Source organism: Schistocerca gregaria, chromosome 1, assembly GCF_023897955.1.
Source record: "Schistocerca gregaria isolate iqSchGreg1 chromosome 1, iqSchGreg1.2, whole genome shotgun sequence".
NCBI classification, from domain to species: domain Eukaryota; kingdom Metazoa; phylum Arthropoda; class Insecta; order Orthoptera; family Acrididae; genus Schistocerca; species Schistocerca gregaria.
In genome coordinates, this window is record NC_064920.1 from 372,645,470 (window position 1) to 372,663,649 (window position 18,180).

An 18,180-nucleotide genomic window follows, 5' to 3' on the forward strand; every position below is an offset into this window, starting at 1 on the left:
TCCTCAAAATGTCAGTAACAACAACCTGATAGGTGTAATCTATTGTATTTTATAGCCTTCCACTTATTGGGTTGTCCTCAAGGCTTGGTGTGTGTGTGTGTGTGTGTGTGTGTGTGTGTGTGTGTGTGTGTGTGTGTGTGTGTGTGTGTGTGTGTGTGTGTACAGGGTGGTCCATTGATCGCCGACCGCGGTGGTCTCGCGGTTCTAGGCGCGCAGTCTGGAACCGCGCGACTGCTACGGTCGCAGGTTCGAATCCTGCCTCGGGCATGGATGTGTGTGATGTCCTTAGGTTAGTTAGGTTTAAGTAGTTCTAAGTTCTAGGGGACTAATGACCACAGCTGTTAAGTCCCATAGTGCTCAGAGCCATTTGAACCATTTTGTGGTCCATTGATCGTGACCGGGCCAAATATCTTACGAAATAAGCGTCAAAAGAAACGCGTCTTAGCTAGAAGGGGGAAACCAGATGGTGCTGTGGTTGGCCCGCTAGATAGCGCTGCCATAGGTCAAATGGATATCTACTGCGATTTTTGAGTTAGGAACCCCCATTTCTTATTACATATTCGTGTAGTACGTAAAGAAATATGAATGTTTTAGTTGGACCACTTTTTTCGCTTTGTGATAGATGGCGTTGTAACAGTCACAAACATATGGCTCACAACATTTTATTTCGGTTGTTCCAATGTGATACATGTATCCGTAAACGCATGCTGTTACAGCGTGATTACCGGTAAATACCAGATTAATGCAATAAATGCTCAAAATGATGTCCGTCAACCTCAATGCATTTGGCAATACGTGTAACGACATTCATCTCAACAGCGAGTAGTTCCCCTTCTGTAATGTTCGCACATACATTGAGAATGTGCTAATGCGTGTTGACAGGCGTTGTCGGTGGATCACGATAGCAAATATCCTTCAACTTTCCCCACAGAAAGAAATACGAGGACGGCAGATCCAGAGAACGTGCGGGCCACGGTACGGTGCTTCGACGACCAACCCACCTGTCATGAAATATGCTATTCAATACCGCTTCAACCGCACGCGAGCTATGAGCCGGACATCCATCATGTTGGAAGTACATTGCCATTCTGTCATGCAGTGAAACATCTTGTAGTAACATCGGTAGAACATTACGTAGGAAATCAGCATACATTGCACCATTTAGATTGCCATCGATAAAATGGGGGCCAATTGTCCTTCCTCTCATAATGCCGCACCCTACATTAACCCGCCAAGGTCGCTGATGTTCCACTTGTCGCAGCCATCGTGGATTTTCCGTTGCCCAATAGTGCATATTATGCCGGTTTACGTTTCCGCTGTCGGTGAATGACGCTTCGTCACTAAATAGAACGCGTGCAAAAAATCTGTCACCGTCAGGTAATTTCTCTTGTGCCTAATGGCAGAACTGTACACGGCGTTCAGAGTCGTCGCCATACAATTCCTGGTGCATAGAAATATGGTACGGGTGCAATCGATGTTGATGTAGCATTCTCAACACCGACGTTTTTGAGATTCCCGATTCTCGCGCAATTTGTCTGCTACTGATTTGCGGATTAGCCGCGACAGCAGCTAAAACACCTACTTGGGCATCTTCATTTGTTGCAGGTCGTGTTTGACGTTTCACGTGTGGCTGACCACTTCCTGTTTCCTTAAATAACGTAACTATCCGGCGAACGGTCCGGACACTTGGATGATGTCTTCCAGGATACCGAGCAGCATACGTAGAACACGCCCGCTGGGCATTTTGATCACAATAGCCGTACATCAACACGACATCGACCTTTTCCTCAATTGGTAAACGGTCCATTTTAACACGGGTAATGGATCACTAAACAAATACCGTCCGCACTGGCGGAATGTTACGTGATACCATGTACTTATACGTTTGTGACTATTACAGCGTCATCTATCACAAAGCGAAAAAAGTGGTCTAACAAAGACATTCATATTTCTTTACATACTACACGAATATGTAATAAAAATCGGGGTTCCTATTTAAAAAAAAGGCAGTTGATATCCGTTTGTCCTTTGGCAGCGCCATCTAGCGAGCCAACCATAGCGCCATCTGGTTTCCCCCTTCAAGCTAGACGAGTTTCGTTCTTTGTAGTTTTTTTCGTTTGATGCTTATTTTGTGAGATATTTGGCTTGGTCACTATTAATGGACCACCCTGTACATTAAGAGAAAAGTGTAATTGTTTCTACCAAGTCTTCCCGTCGAGGCACAGTTATTTTCATTGGCTGCCAGATTTAAGGCAACGTTGTAGAAGAGAACTCTTGAAAGCGAAGTCGTGTTGGCTACGGTCCGTTGTGTGAGGCGGTCCGGTTACACACAGCCGGCTTATTGTGCTCACGCCCCTGGCACGTTGGAGCAGAGCTATACCGTTGCCACCCGCTTGACATCCAGCGGCGGGGTCGAGTAATGGAGGAAGCGTGCTGTGCTCGGAGGCTGTGTGGCGGTCTGCCTACGCACGCGTGCTTAGGCTGCCCGCCACACAGCGGCACCCACGCGGCTGCAAAGACGAGGCCGTCAAAGGTAGGAACTCAGCGCCTGCGCCGCACACACGACAGCGAGCGCAGCGTTCCTGGCGGCCGCTTCACTTGGCCACTTCAGCTTGTGGCGAGTAGCCCTTACAACCCCCACCGCACAGGTAACAGCGTGAGGATCCGTGCGAAGACTCCTGTTGAGGAGGAAACTGTTCCTGAGGAACACGCTTGGAGTAATCTAGAAAGTCCTTATATTGGCTTTCGCACTACAGATCAGATATTTCTAGATGCATATCTGCGCGTATCGGGCACTGGAAGCTTTTTCGCTCCCTGATTTTTTTTTTTCCCATCATGACTGGCGCTCCGTCTGTAGATATATAAACTAACTATCTTTGCGCCCACTGCTTCGCTCGCGTCGACTATATGGTCTGCAAAGATTCCTTTTTTCTTTAATCGAATTCTCATGTTGTTCACAAACTGCAACATCTTCCATACTTTTTGCGTTAATTAGAGCCGTAGAAACGCGGTCTTTTCCAAATGTACTTCTTACCAAAAAGAGATTCTGGTAGCTGGAGGCGGAGGTCTTCTGTTAATTCTGCCTTTTGAGTTCTCGTAGTTATATTTCCATACAAACTTCCGTCCCTTAACACACTTTTCTTTAGAAGTCCAATGCCAATTTTCACAGATTTAGCTTCATAAATGTTTTCATATAACTAAATACGAGCATTGAAATTTTCATCCCCTCAAAAAAATGGAAGCTAACTTGTTTTTTTTTTCTTAAATTTGTAACTGAGAAGCCAGTTCAAATTTTCATAGATTTACCATAAAATATTTTCATAAATCATTTCAATTCCCTATTTTATCCTCTTAAGAGTTCAATTTCCAAAAACACTGAAAACATATTTTTTACTTCTGACCGACGAGTCAAACACCGATTTTCAGAGATGTAGCTTTAAATATACTTTATTCATTTTCAAAGAAAACCTTCATCCACTATTTCACACACATAGTGGTTAAATTCCCAAAAATGCAGGACACCTATTTCTTTAATTCTGACCAAATATGAGTTGTAGAAATTCTAGCTTCAAACTGCCTTAACAGCGACACATTTCCAAAAATACCTTTCATCCGCTATTGAGCGGCTTAAGGGTGTATTTCAAAAATCTCTCCTTAATCGACGTCTTCAGTATAACATTAACCCCCTCTCGAAATTTCAAGTTTTTATCCTTAGCGACTTCCCTTTTATATATAGGGATAAATTCCATGAAGAACCTACGTTCACTACACTTTCTTCAACGCTACTAAAAATGTCACATCCATCTGTCTGTCCGTGATATCTGCACTTTCACAAAGCGCTGAACTCTTTACAAGATTTTGCAACCTGGCTCTGAACGTCGTCTGCCACAACTTGTGAGCGACGCGCGATAGTCATGTTTGATAACGAGAGTACGTGAGGTGATTCTTCTACCTCTGGTGGTCGCGTCCGCAGCTCGTAGTCGAGTGGCAAGCGTTGCTGCCTCTGGATCACGGGGGTTTCACGTTCGATTCCCGGCCGGGTTGATGATTTTCTTTCCCCGGGGACTGCGTGTTTGTGTTGTCCTCATCATTCAATCATCGTTCGTGAAAGCAGCTAGATTGGACTGTGTACAGACTGGGAATTTGTACGGGCGCTGGTAACCACGCAGTTTAGCGCCCAACAAACCAATCATCATCATCATCTGGTGGTCATAAATGTTACTTTGCAGCTACCGAGTATTCTTCTATTAAATCAGCATTCTTGAAAGCGCACAATATCTTTACTGAAATAGAGCCATTTGTAGCTCATCCTAATGGCACCCTCATTTCATATCTTTTTCTGTTCTTCAAAGAGCTTCCTTTGATGTTTACAACTTCTTGTATACGCTTATGTTCTTCACATTTTTCGTTTCCGTATTTGTAAATGAACTTAGTGAGAGTATTCAGTGTGTTTTGACACACTAAACATTTTGTCTGCGCCTCCTTTTATGGCATAAGATTCCTAGTACTGCCGATTCAAATGCGAAGATATTGTCGATGTTACAAAATGCTAACCCGTCATTGCTGCTGTTAAATAGCACCACAAAATGCGAGCATTGTCCTTACTCTCCACCGTGCCGCCACTGCACCGCTCGTGAGCAAGAGCATGTGGCCACGCTCAAAATCAGTGAGCTGTTAGACTCTGCCATACAGGCATGTTCTAAAAATATTCAACGATTGTACAAGACTGTATCTTCTACTTGAATGAAACATGAGTCAAATTTTAACTTAACGCAGAGGACTATAAACTTTTCCACAAGTTGCGACATGGTCGTGGGTAGATCAGTGATCCAGAAAGTGTAGAATAAATTTCTTTTATTCCCGTCTACGATCACAAAATTGTTAGGTCTGTAGACTTCGGTCAGCGATGACCGTCTTCAGATCTTGGTACTGATTTCCCGCTTCAATTTACAGAGCAAAACACTGCACTAGTTTCGCAGGCTGCGACATGGCTTACAACAAAGTCAAAATGCTGTGTAAACGGAAGCAGTAAATCAGTACCGAATACGAAGGAGGTCATCACTGACTGAAACCAATATACTAAGGACATAATAATTTTGTGTTCATAGACGGAAATAACAGAAATTTCTGATAAACTTTTTATTTAATTTTGTGTTCATAGACGGAAATAATAGAAATTTATGATAAACTTTTTATTTTCCACAAAAGTTCGATTTTACTACGGTACATCATTTTCATGCATGCGCATACGATCTTGGGTACTTTGTACAAATATGTTTAGGATCAAAATTTTCATTTACCTTTAAAAAACGTTATAGGCACACGCCAATGGACGCACGATACACATCTCGGTCTGGAGTTCCTGCATACGCTCCGGCTACTACGCGGCGTTGCAGCTCACACAACGTTGTTGGAAGAGGAGGCACGTAGCGGAGTCTTCCACAATCCCCTACACAAAAATCTTACATACCTTGAGATCAGATGACCTAGAAGACCATAAGTGCAGTGCGAGATCCATACACCCCTTGCTCTGAAGTAGGTAAGTTGTTGTAGTCTCGAGAAAAATCACGTCGGACAGTTGTTACTGAATTGCGCCTGTTGAAACGAAAAACGCAAAACGCGTTTGGTTGGTATGTTATAGCGTTCGCTAATGAGCAACGAGCGAAATAACTAACAGTAATATTTGGTCCTCTAACGACGTCAAGGTAGAATTTAATTAAAATTCACCCTCAACTTTCTGTCATCATTCTTGAAGGAAGAATAATTTTGTGCAGTCAATAATCGGACCATCCACGGCGGATGATGTAAGTTGGGTTGCCTATTTTATGGTGCGTGTAGTATTTTTCTGGCGTGTTTTATTTTATCCACCTTTTTCTATGTTATGGGAACAACATTTTTTTCTTTCACCTAATCGTCATTGCTAAGAGCTTAGCTTATTTAATCGTGAATGAATACTTTCTGCTAAGTATGATATCTATTCCGTTCAACAAATCTTTTTCATTTTCATCTTGTGTGCCTACACCATTCAGCTATAGTGTCCGTTCCCCTAGCAATTTTATTCATCTTCAGATATTTCCTTTCACTTCCTTTATTGCATCTTCGACATTTTTAGGACATTACACTCTTTCGCTCCCTTCAGCTATAAAATTAGAAGAAATGCATTAAAAACGAAGCCTAACTCAAAAAACAGCGTTAGTATTTTATTTTACAGTATACCACAAAGAGCCCGACCAGCTAGCTGCGCGGTCTAACACGCTGCTTCCCGAGTGGAAAGGCGTGCCGGTCCCCCGCATGAATCCGCCAGGCGGATTAGTGTCGAGGTCCGGTGTGGGTGGTTTTTAAGTAGGGTCGGTGGACTGCTGTGGCCTGTCGTGGGGTTGTGAACCACTGAGGGCTACAGCGGTCCCCAGTTCAATACATAATACTATAAAGACACTTCACCATTTATGGGCAATGTTGTATGCTATTCGCTCAGCTAGTCAGCTTCAGTCATCACTAAATGTCATCGTCAATTTCTCCACAACCGTACCACCAAGCAAAGAAGTGATAATGCACGACACTCGCAGTCGGGAATATCCAGGTTTGAAGAAACTTCATTCACCCACTTATGTTTAGGTTCCCTGAATTGCTTAAGACAAATACCAGAAAGGTTACTCTGACAAAGACGCAGTCCATTTTCTTCTCCATCTTTTGAAAAACCGAAGTAGTTCACCCACTCTAATGACTTGTCGTCAATCAGAAACTAATCGGCAGTGTTTTACGTCGAAGAGCTAATGGTAGCTTCTGCATACACTATATTTATACGATTTTGTGTTATCATTATACACCGTGGTCCCCAATTCCCATTACAAACTTGTAGCGTTTCCAGAGCAGACTTACTTGATAATACTTTGATAAGGAAGAGAATTGTATCGTTTGCTTGTACAACAATTTTGAAGATCGAGTCGCTGTCAAACCTGCCACACACACAAGAGGGACAATGGGCTCTGACCTGCGTGCTGTACAACAGTCCATGCCGTGGACAATGCTTCGAGTACTCATCACTGGACTCTCTTCTACGTGACGAAGGATGCCCTCTTCCAAGTCGAGAATACGATGCTTCCGTGGAGCACTACCGTATGAAAGTATACGTACATTCTAAAGCTAAGAACGCATAATATTTCTTTACTTTCAACAACCTATTTATGCATACTTTGCGGTCATCTTTATGTCTCCAAAACGTTTTATTAGTAAACATATTCATAGAGTTGGGACCTCATGCCAAGCTGTCATATTAGTGTATAGTAGCACGTAAAACAAAGGTTTATCAAATATAATACATTTATCGCCGAGAAGAACCCTGTGGACACGGCCATGGACATATATGTATATGGCTGTTACGTCGTAAATGGAACGTGTCAAGCTAACGAAAACTGGTGAGTAATTGTGTATTTTATTTCAGGCCATGTATTGTGATTTTTATGACGTAACATTCATCTGTGAGAGTGATTTATACGGGCCCGGTCATGCACACAAGGTGTTTTTTGATTGGAAGTGTTTTATTTTTGACAAAACACTGCACAGTGTGCTACATTTTACCCAATAATATCACCAATTCACATGATACTCCAGCTCACAATCAACACGTTTTGTAACTAGAAGCTTTGAAGACCTGAAGATGACAGAGATGTCTGTTGAACCTGGTAGTTGAAAATAAAGTCATATTTATACGATCTTGGTTTCCAAAAGATTTTTGTCAATTAAGAAAGATCGCTCCCTCTGATTTCTCAACATTAGAAAATTCGTTGAGAAAGTATTTGTCATCCCATCGGATCCCACATATGTTCTGCAGGCTATGAACTAGGCTACCGGGCAGTACAGTTAATGATCTGTACTCTCTTCAGAGTGTTGGTAATGCGAAGTAGAGCATGGGATGTTGCATCACTGTGGTGCAATATGCTCTCTGGTGACCTGACCATGAAGGGTTTGTCAACAGGGTTTACCACTCTGGTCACTTACTGGCCAGACCTCAACCTCCCTTCAGCAATTACCAAATCGTTCCTGTTGTTATATCCAACAACTCCGCACACCATGATCCCTGCAGTTGGGGAGGTATGGATCTCGAGCTTCGCTGCTTCCTGTGAACTTTCACTATGTCGTCTAGGAACGCGTTGGCACGATCTGGCCGCCACGAACAGCAGCGAGACTCATCATTGAACACCATAGATCGCGGATCGTCCTGTGGTGTCAGCGGTAAGCGACGTACGGTAACTGAAGACCTCAACCCAGCTTCGAGTAAAGTGTTCGCGACAGTTCATGGTAACGCTGTACCTTAATCTCTTCCAGGATATCAGCTGTTGTCATCCGTTACATGTTACAGCCAGCCTACACACCCTTTGAACTTCTCGTGGTGTACTTCTTCTGGAAGGACTTGTGCCTCCTCTTCTTGCCACATTGTTGTCCTGAGACCATCCCGTCACCAATCCTTCATTGCGTTATAGCCAACTGCTTCTCCAATCTATCGGTATGACGCTCCCGTATCCTTCATACCAATCATCAACGTTTCTGAAATTCTGTAACACACCGATGAACTGCGCATGCTCTCCCCCGCAGCTTGCTTTGTTACGATATCTACGTGTAAAGTTTAAGTAACATTACACACACTCAACAGCCATCATATATTCAGACTATTCTTTATCTGCACGAATGGATTTTTTTCTGTACACAGCATAAGCTCTTATAAGGAGAGAACTTTAATCAACTTATCCAAAAGGCTATTGCAGTACCAGTCTGATAGCGTTTGGTGAAGGTGTTCTTGATGTAAAGTTTCTATATTCGTCAGTGATCTTAGACTTTCGAGCTGTTCACCTATTAGTATCAGTCAGATAGAACAAAGATTTACCTCAGTTTTGCAGTACTTCAATAAAAAAACCAACCGCGTGAAAAATGCCTAACAATATGTTAGAGAAATTTAAAAAAGGTCGAAATTTGCTGTCTTCGATTTCAGCATTGGAATACTATGTAGGCTGCAGTATTTTGCAGACTGTAATTTCAACAACAAAAATTTTAATTATACACGATTAAGAACAATATTTTACTGTATACCTGTTATCTTTTGCCAAAGCTCTTGGTTCAGGTCATCTTTCTTGCACACACCGCGATGTTTTATCGTTTAGTCGATGATGTCTTTCCAAAAACGTCGCTATCTGCTGCGTTTCTGTCTGTCAAGTAGTTCCATTCAAAAATTCACAACAAATATTCATTCCAGTGTAGCAATTTTACTTCAGTCCTATATATGGTTGTTGGTTTTGTCTTCTTCCCAGATCTTACTTCATCATTATCTTTTTTCTCCAGTCCTGAGTTTCTGGTGCTCCTTCGGAAATAATCCATTTCCGAAGCTATCAGTCTTCTTTTGAGGTCAGCATTTAAAAATCCATGGGTCTGATCCATATACAATACGCCATACATCGTCAAGCAAAATACAGGGATCGAGGGATGTAAGTGCAGATCAAGTGATGACTGAGGACAGTGAACTCACAAACATTACATTAGAATTTACTTCATTTGCAGACTAATAATTGTAGGTAGTTATTACGAGTAGTGTGTTTTTAGGTTGATTGGTACCTCCAAGTAATCGTGGCACGTGCAAGCCATTAAAGTTTATTTTCCCCTTAGCAGCAGGTCTGGTACTGAAGTGTGGATGCGTGGAGGCAAGAGGATAATTTATACTGACAGGCGTAGTTAGGACTGTGCGCAAAACATCAGGCAATAAATTAAGTGATTTGTGTGCGAGAAGACTCTTTGACAGAGATGAAGAACAGGTTACACACTGAAGTTTGTATATATTAATGTACGAATGATCACAACACTGTTCCCACACAACATCCTGCATATGATAATACTTTGTCTGTTCTGTCTGATGACCCGCAGCGTAAATCGAATTGACTTTCAGGGATGAAAATGAAAAATTTAATTTTTGGAAACTATCTCGAAGCTGCAGGTTCTTAAATTAGCCATAAACAAAGATTAAACAGATAGAAACAGAATGCATTACATTCTATTATACGACTCTCACTTCTTTTTATGCTGTGATCTCTAATGCTCTTTCACCCAAATATTACATTTGCATATCAATGACAGGCGTTGGTTTAAATCATGTTATCAAGTCAAATTACTTCATTTGATTATCAGATTTACTGCTTAAGTATACATTACCAAAATAGCACTACCTCTCCTTCCAAAATGATCTTCTAAAATGGATAACAATTCTTTTTCTATTTTGTTATTTTATCTAGTAAAATGTAAAATGGTCTCAGATGGTTTTAAATAGGCCGTGCATATAGCGCGTCTGAATGGTTACGCGAACGATCAGAGATGTAGATGTCGGGAAAGAAGATATAAACTCGACCTAAACAAGTTACATCACACATATCATAGAACAGAGTCATCCATTACCCTACGCACTCTTTTCTTACTTGGAGATATTCTTGTTCAACCAAAAAGAACTAACATCATTTTGATCCTAAAACCGATATGAATCAAGACAGAAAGGAATAAAAGACATTAGCTACAATTTGGATTGATTTATATTAATGGTGTAAGCTGAAAATTTATCCTGGTATAGCAAAAATTTTCAGTTTGCCCAATTGATACACATCAATGGCCATTGGCAGATAATATCTTTACTTCCTTTGTGTTTCGAAATGTTCAAATGTGTGTGAATTCCTAAGGGACCAAACTGCTGAGGTCTTCGGTCCCTAGACTTACACACTACTTAAACTAAATTATGCTAAGAACAACACACACACCCATGCCCGAGGGAGGACTCGAACCTCCGACAGGAGGGACCGCGCAGTCCGTGACACGGCGCCTCAAACCACGCGGTCCTTGGCGCGGCTGTGTGTCTCGAAAACGAGTTTTATACATCCCCCTAATTTAGCTTGGAGAACTGCATCAATCAATTTTTCGGACTAAGGACCATGACAACAACAACAACACCCTATTACTTATTCTGTATTACCCAAATAACTTTCGTCAGCATATGCACCCTAAAATTTAAATTTATCTGTCTGTCTCATAACTGCTCCGTTATTGATGTCTGCTTAAAATCTAACGTTATTACTCTTTACCAAATTGCAAGTATTAAACAAAATGTTCATTATTGACTTCTTCGTGAACGAATGTTAAAGAGCAGTGTTTCCTGTGATATACGAGGGTAAGTCAATTATTATCCACAATTTAGTTATATTTTTGTTTATTTTGGGAGTACTGTCGTTTTACGTTGATGAAGCATGCTGTTTATTTGTTGTTATATCTTTGCAATTTTCAAGCTGCTAGGTTACTTGCGTTATCGCTGCCGTGCTGTTAATCATAGCTGCTCCGTTGTCTGTTTGCATCAAAGAAGGGCAACGTTCAGTGATCCGTTTTTTGTGGTCGGAAGGCGTATCAGAGCTATAAATTCATCGAAAACTTTCGGTACAGTACGAGAACAGTGTTTTGCCACAACGGAGTGTCTATGAATGGATTGAAAAATTCCGAAATAGTCGCAAAAATATAACGCACGATGAAGGAGCTGGACGACCGTTTACCACGACAAATGAAGAAACCATTGAGCGTTCACGTGAAATGATTCTCTTATACAGACTATTAACTACTGATGAAGTGGCACATCGTCTGCAAATCAGTTACGGTTCTGCCTACGAAATCATCCACAACAGACTTGGGTACCATGAAGTTTGTCCAGGATGGATCCCAATACAACTCACACAGTTGCATAAACAAGCACGCTTGGACATCTGAAAAACACATTTGGATCATTTTGGTAACGAAAGGGACAACTTCTTAGAGAGGATCATTACTGGTGACGAAACATGAATCCATCAATATGAACCGTCGAGTAAATGGCAGAGTATGGAATGGAAACATCCAAATTCGCCGTGCAAGATAAAGTTCAACACCCAACCGTCCGCAGGAAAACTGATGCTTACGTTTTTTTGGGACGCACAAGATCCAGTGCCTGAACATTATGGGGAAACGGGCACAACAATAAACAGTTTACATTACAGTGAGATGCTTACTGCCAGGCTAAAGCCTGCAATTCGAAGCAAACGCCGAGGATTGCTGTCAAAAGGTGTGTTGTTGCACTGCCGCGCCCGTCCTCATACTGCTGCCCACACTGCTGAAACACTCCAGAAATTCAAATTTGAAGTACTGGATCAGCCTCCATATGGTCCCGATCTTGCCCCTTCTGACTATCACTTGTTTGATCCACTCAAACAAGATTTAGGGACCGTCGATTTGCCTCGGACGAAGCAGTGAAAGAAGAGGTTCCTGGCTCGCAGCTCAACCAAGAACCTTCTTTTACATCAGGAAGCTTATACAACGATGGACCAAGTGCGTTGAAACGCAAGGAGACTATGCCGATTAATGATGTATAAGAATATACAGCCTACAGTTGCAGGTTAACTTTATCGTTTACCTAGGTTTCAACGTTAGTAATAACGTCTTTTTCAGAACCTGCAACAAGTTAATATTATAATGCGCTAGTAAATTATATTAGATACGGTCATCCTACGGGATGCAACGTTTAGTACTTACATAAAATATTATTAAAATGTTGGCCTAAAACAGGCGATGTCCTAAGTCAACTTTATAAAACTTCATGCATAACCATAAGGTTTTGTCACTTCTATTAAACAAGCTGTAGCAAATTCACTTTAAGCCCGTTGTGTGGGCCTCATCGTGTGACTAGAGACTGCGGACCGCGAGGGCTTCGCGGTCTGCCTCACAGAGGGTGGCGCGCATGCGCGAGACGTACAGAATCAAACTCTTATTACGCACGCGTCATGTAATCTTTTTGCTATGAATTAATTTGATATTTTACTGTTGTAAGTTAACTACAGTATCCAGCATGGCTACGTTTTACATTCTACTACAGAGCCTTATAAACTGACCAACAAATCTCGTATGAACATCTGTAGTAAAGGTTCTATTATTACAGAAACTGTAATGGTCACATGCATTATGAATTACTGTAAACCTAATATAGGCTGGAAGCCTTCGAAGGAAGCCCTATTTTTTAGATACAGTTGATCGTTCAGTAAACTGCCTCTATCTGTAATTAGGTGTGCATAAATTTGTAGTTCCTCAAGCGTGTCGAGTCTATATCCCTTAACTTCATGATGTAGTAGCTCTATGTCACGTAAAGGTTTAGGTGTATGAGCCATTTGCACCAGATGTTCCACCGGCCGTGGTGGTCTAGCGGTTCTAGGCTGTAAGGTGTCAGGCAAATCCAACACCTTCCATGAACACCATGACATGATAAGCAAATCCAGTAGTATGTCACATAGTTCCGAATAAATCGTGACATTAAATTAACCAAAGTAATACGAGTAACGAGTGAGCAAATGGAATACCACAGACTAACACAAGAATGCCTAAATGCATGTCGTACCTTCCCACTGTGAGACCGACGCAGTTCCGAGGGGAGAAACGAGAACAGAAGCCGAGAGCAGAACCGTGTTAAGCTAGAAGGCCCTACGATAAGGGACGGACTGGACATCCACGTTGCCAGCCTACCTCTAAGACTACCACCCGCACGTTTTAGCGTGAGACTTTTTTGCATCTCTGTTACGTCAAGGACCACCCCCGGCCCATGTAAAAGTTAGAGCCCTCCAGAAAAACAGTATAGATCTTACGATAACACAAAAAGGCCACTACCACCCGCAAGTTTTAGCGTGAGACTTTTTCGCGTGTCTGTTACATTAGGACCACCGCGCAGCCCATGTTAAAAGATAGAGCCCTCCAGAAGAACAGTATAGATCTTACAATAACGCTAAAAGGACCACACCAGCTGCAGGTTTTAGCGTGAGACTTTTTCGCGTCTCTGTTACATTGCAAACATTAAAAATATGGCCCCACCACGAAAAGTATAACGTTTCTCATTGGATGGACAGAATTTTTCTAGGTGGAGCTCAAGGTTAACATTGAGACCCTGATAGGTCAGATGAAAACACAGGCAGATATTTTTTTTTAACTAACTTCGGTAAATGTAGTAAGGAGAAGTTAGAGAAGAGTTGCTTCCGAGACGGCGAGGTGAGCGGAGCTGCGCCGGCCGCAGCCCCTGACAAACACCGACAAGGAAATGAATGCACTCCATGCCGCATAACAGCGTATAAAGCTTCACTCAGAACTGCAGAAGTCTCATCTGTTACACCCCCCTTTTGCGTAATACTAGTGTCGATCGTCAATTTAAGCTCATGGTGTTCACATTTGCCACTTGAAGTAAAAATCTGAAACGCGATGATTTTTCTGTTATATAGTTATTGAGAAGCCACATCAGCCACTGTAATTTACGACAAGTTATATAAGTTATTAAAGATAATTGAGGCTCACTGTAGACCATTTTGATAGTTTCTCTCTTTTGTGAAACTTAATTTAAACCTAGATTATAGATGTGATATGGCATAGGTCATCCTTCGATCCATTGTAGAACTTGGAAACCCATTAAGGGAATATTCGTTCACATTTTTGTTGAACGCAGTTGGTTTTTACCATCCTTTATTAAAACATTTCCTTTTATCAATAGTGCAATTTATAAACGATGTTTTGTGAGTAGAATAAAATTTCCAATGGCAAACGTAACTGCTTTTCGACGTTATTTTACCAGCTAACTAAAAATAGGAAAGCCTTGAACCCCTTCCACTAAATTTAGTTAGTATTAAGATTCTTTTACAGGGAGTGCAGTGGAGCTGACGCTGAGATCATTAAGTATTTGGTTATATCATCGCTAGTCTCACTGAACTCTTCTGAATTCTACATGTCATGTGTGGTCTGGCGTCTCCTTACCAGCAACAGGTCCCAGGTTCAAACTAGTCAATTCCCTAAAAACAAGCTCAGAGCGTCGTTGCGCGAAAGTGGTAGGGAGGCACGATATAGAACAAACAGACGCCACCTTGAATGTTTAGAAGGCGTTCAGTCCGGAACCGCGTGACTGCTACGGTCGCAGGTTCGAATCCTGCTTCGGGCATGGATGTGTTTGATGTCCTTGGGTTAGTTAGGTTTAAGTAGTTGTAAGTTCTAGGGAACTTATGACCACAGATGTTAAGTACCATAGTACTCAGAGCCGTTTGAACCATTGTTTGAACCAGATGTTCCGCAAAGGCTGACTCCCGTGTTCCTAAGCCCTTTATTGGATGATGTTCTTTAAACCTTACTGCTATAGGTCTGCCTGTTTGACCTATGTAATAACATGCGCAATCATCACACGTAATCTTATATACGCCTGATTTCGCTGACTGGTCACCGTCTTTCCCAAGGGAATGAACCAAATTTTGCTTTAAACTATTACTCGTGGAGTAGGAAATTTTAAAACCCTATCTTGTAAAAGACATTACCTATATAAGGAACCGACAACCATTTCTTGGTCTGATATTGGGTTCGAGTATTTGTGTTAACCAAAGTCGTTGTCCTTTTTCGCGTTTTCTTATGATATAATTATTACTAACGTTGAAACCTAGGTAAACGATAAAGTTAAGCTGCAATTGTAGACTGTATATTGTTACATAAACAATATCAGTACCCGTCGCTGCATAAAAATGTTAAAAATTAAGAAAAATGATGTTCTTGTAAGTTTCCTATTTGATTACAATAAAATTTTCTAACTACTTTGAGGATAATAATTGCCCTACCCTCGTATCATAGTACCGAAATGAGAAGTTTAGAACACTTGCTCTCAGAGAGAAGTAACACAAACCGTCGGAGGCGACACTGCAACACTGTGTCCTGTGAACACAAGGCTGTCGCACCCGCACCCGCTTGCCGACGAGAAACAGAGCGTGTAGCGCCGAGCACACTGGCTACGTCCGCCGGTCGCCATCGACTCCGCTGTTTGCAGCTCCAATCCTGCGCCCTGCAGAAAGCCCGGCGGCAAGGAACGACCTATATTGCGAGGAGCTGTGTGTTTGACTGCCGCCTTGCCTGCGAAGTGAGGAAATTTGTTTTCCGATAAAGTCCCAATTTCCCGGCCTGTGTGTTTGGCGAGCACTCGCGGACCCGCAGACAAGTGTTCGCAGTGGCCCAGTAACGCCTAACGCCTTCCGCTCGCCAGGTGCTCCAGCCGCGCGAGGCCGGCGAGGCTCTGCAAACACAGCCACACCCTGCCGCAAATAACACACACCCGCCGCTCCACTTCCCACGTCGCTACTGCCGTACATCTGTATTTATTCTCAGCGGCTCTCCGCCCATCTCGGTCAAAAAGCACTTCGAGGCAATCGAGAACGGCGGGGTTTCTCTAGAGATTGTGACTGTAAGGAAAATAATAATAACACAATTAAATCAAAGTACATGAAGAGCTATAGTTCACGATATATCTGTAAATACACTACTGACAGCTAGACCTGCAACATCAAGAACCATAGCAAACAACGAAATTTTTCATTATTGCTGTAGCCAGAATAGTAGGAAGAACACATTATCGAATTTTAGGTTCTTTAGGAATAAAAGCACTCCGTCTTCAGGCCACAAGTGGCCCATCGGGACCATCCGACAGCCGTGTCATCCTCAGTTGAGGATGCGAATAGGAGGGGCGTGTGGTCAGCACACCGCTCTCCCGCTCGCTATGATGGTTTTCTTTGACCGGAGCCGCTACTATTCGGTCGAGTAGCTCCTCAGTTGGCATCACGAAGCTGAGTGCACCCCGAAAAATGGCAACAGCGCATGGTGGCTGGATGGTCACCCATCCAAGTGCCGGCCACGCCCGACAGTGCTTAACTTCGGTGATCTCACGGGAACCGGTGTATCCACTGTGGCAAGGCCGTTGCCTTTGGTAATAAACAGGATGCGAATTTTAGTACACTCTGATGACAACAGTAACAACAAAACCAACAACAGCTACGACGACGACGACGACAACGACAACAGCTCTAACACAGGTGGACGTCGAGTGGAGCTGAGGTTGGACTACAGATACCTTTTTTTAATTTTTTTTATTTACACGTGAAGTTCCGTGGGACCAAATTATGGAGCAAATCTCCAAAGTCATTAAACATGTCAGTACATGAAATTACAACAAAAGTAATAACAGATAAAAATAAATGTTCATGAACCCGAAAAAAGTCTATCCATAAGTTTAAGTAAACGCAGTCAACAATACAATAAGAATCAGCTTAATTTTTAAAGGAAGTTCTCGACAGAATGACCCATGAGGTAACTCTTCAGTTCCCATTTGAAAGCCCGTGGATTACTCAAAAATGGTTCAAATGGCTCTGAGCACTATGGGACTCAACTGCTGTGGTCATTAGTCCCCTAGAACTTAGAACTACTTAAACCTAACTAACCTAAGGACATGACACACATCCATGCCCGAGGCAGGATTCGAATCTGCGACCGTAGTAGTCGCACCGTTCCGGACTGCGCGCCTAGAACCGCGAGACCACCGCTGCCGGCCCCGTGGATTACTCCTAAGATTTTTGAATTCGAGTGGTAACTTACCGAAATTGGATGCAGTAGTATACTGCACACCTTTCCGCAGAAGAGTTAAGGAAGTCCGATCCAAGTGCAGGTTTGATTTCTGCGGAGTATTAATCGAATCAAAGCTGCTTACTTTTGGGAACAAGCTAATACTGTTAACAAGAAATAACAGTAAAGAATATATATATTGAGAGGCCAATGTCAAAATACCCAGACTAGTGGACAAGGGTCTACAAGAGGTTCGTTAACTTACACCACTTACTGCCCGAACCGACCGTTTCTGAGCCAAAAATACGCTTTTAGAATGGGAAGAGTTGCCCCAAAATATAATACCATACGACATAAGCGAATGAAAATAAGCAAAGTCGGCTGACTTTTGTGGCGAACGATCACTCACTTCAGATACCGTTCGAACAGTAAAAACGGCAGTATTTTGTCTTTGAACAAGATCCTGAACGTGAGCTTTCCACCTCTATCTGACTGAGTCTTACTGTGACTTGGCGTTAGTTTATTTTCTACAAGCCATGAACTTAGGTCATGTGTTGCACTATTTGAAACCGAGCCAATGTTGCACACAACATCCTTTACTACCAAGTTAGTGTCATCAGCAAACAGAAGTATTTTGGAGTTACCCGTAATACTAGAGTAGGGCATATCATTTAAATAAATAAGGAACAGGAGTGGCCCCAACACTGATGCATCATACCATGCTGCTTAAAATCAGTCCCAGAA

General features: G+C 42.3%; 1 pseudogene; it reads right to left on the reverse strand.

The window, feature by feature from the left end:
• Positions 1-16,683: 16,683 nt before the first annotated feature.
• LOC126289220 (5S ribosomal RNA) lies at positions 16,684-16,800 on the reverse strand (annotated as a pseudogene).
• Positions 16,801-18,180: the final 1,380 nt, after the last annotated feature.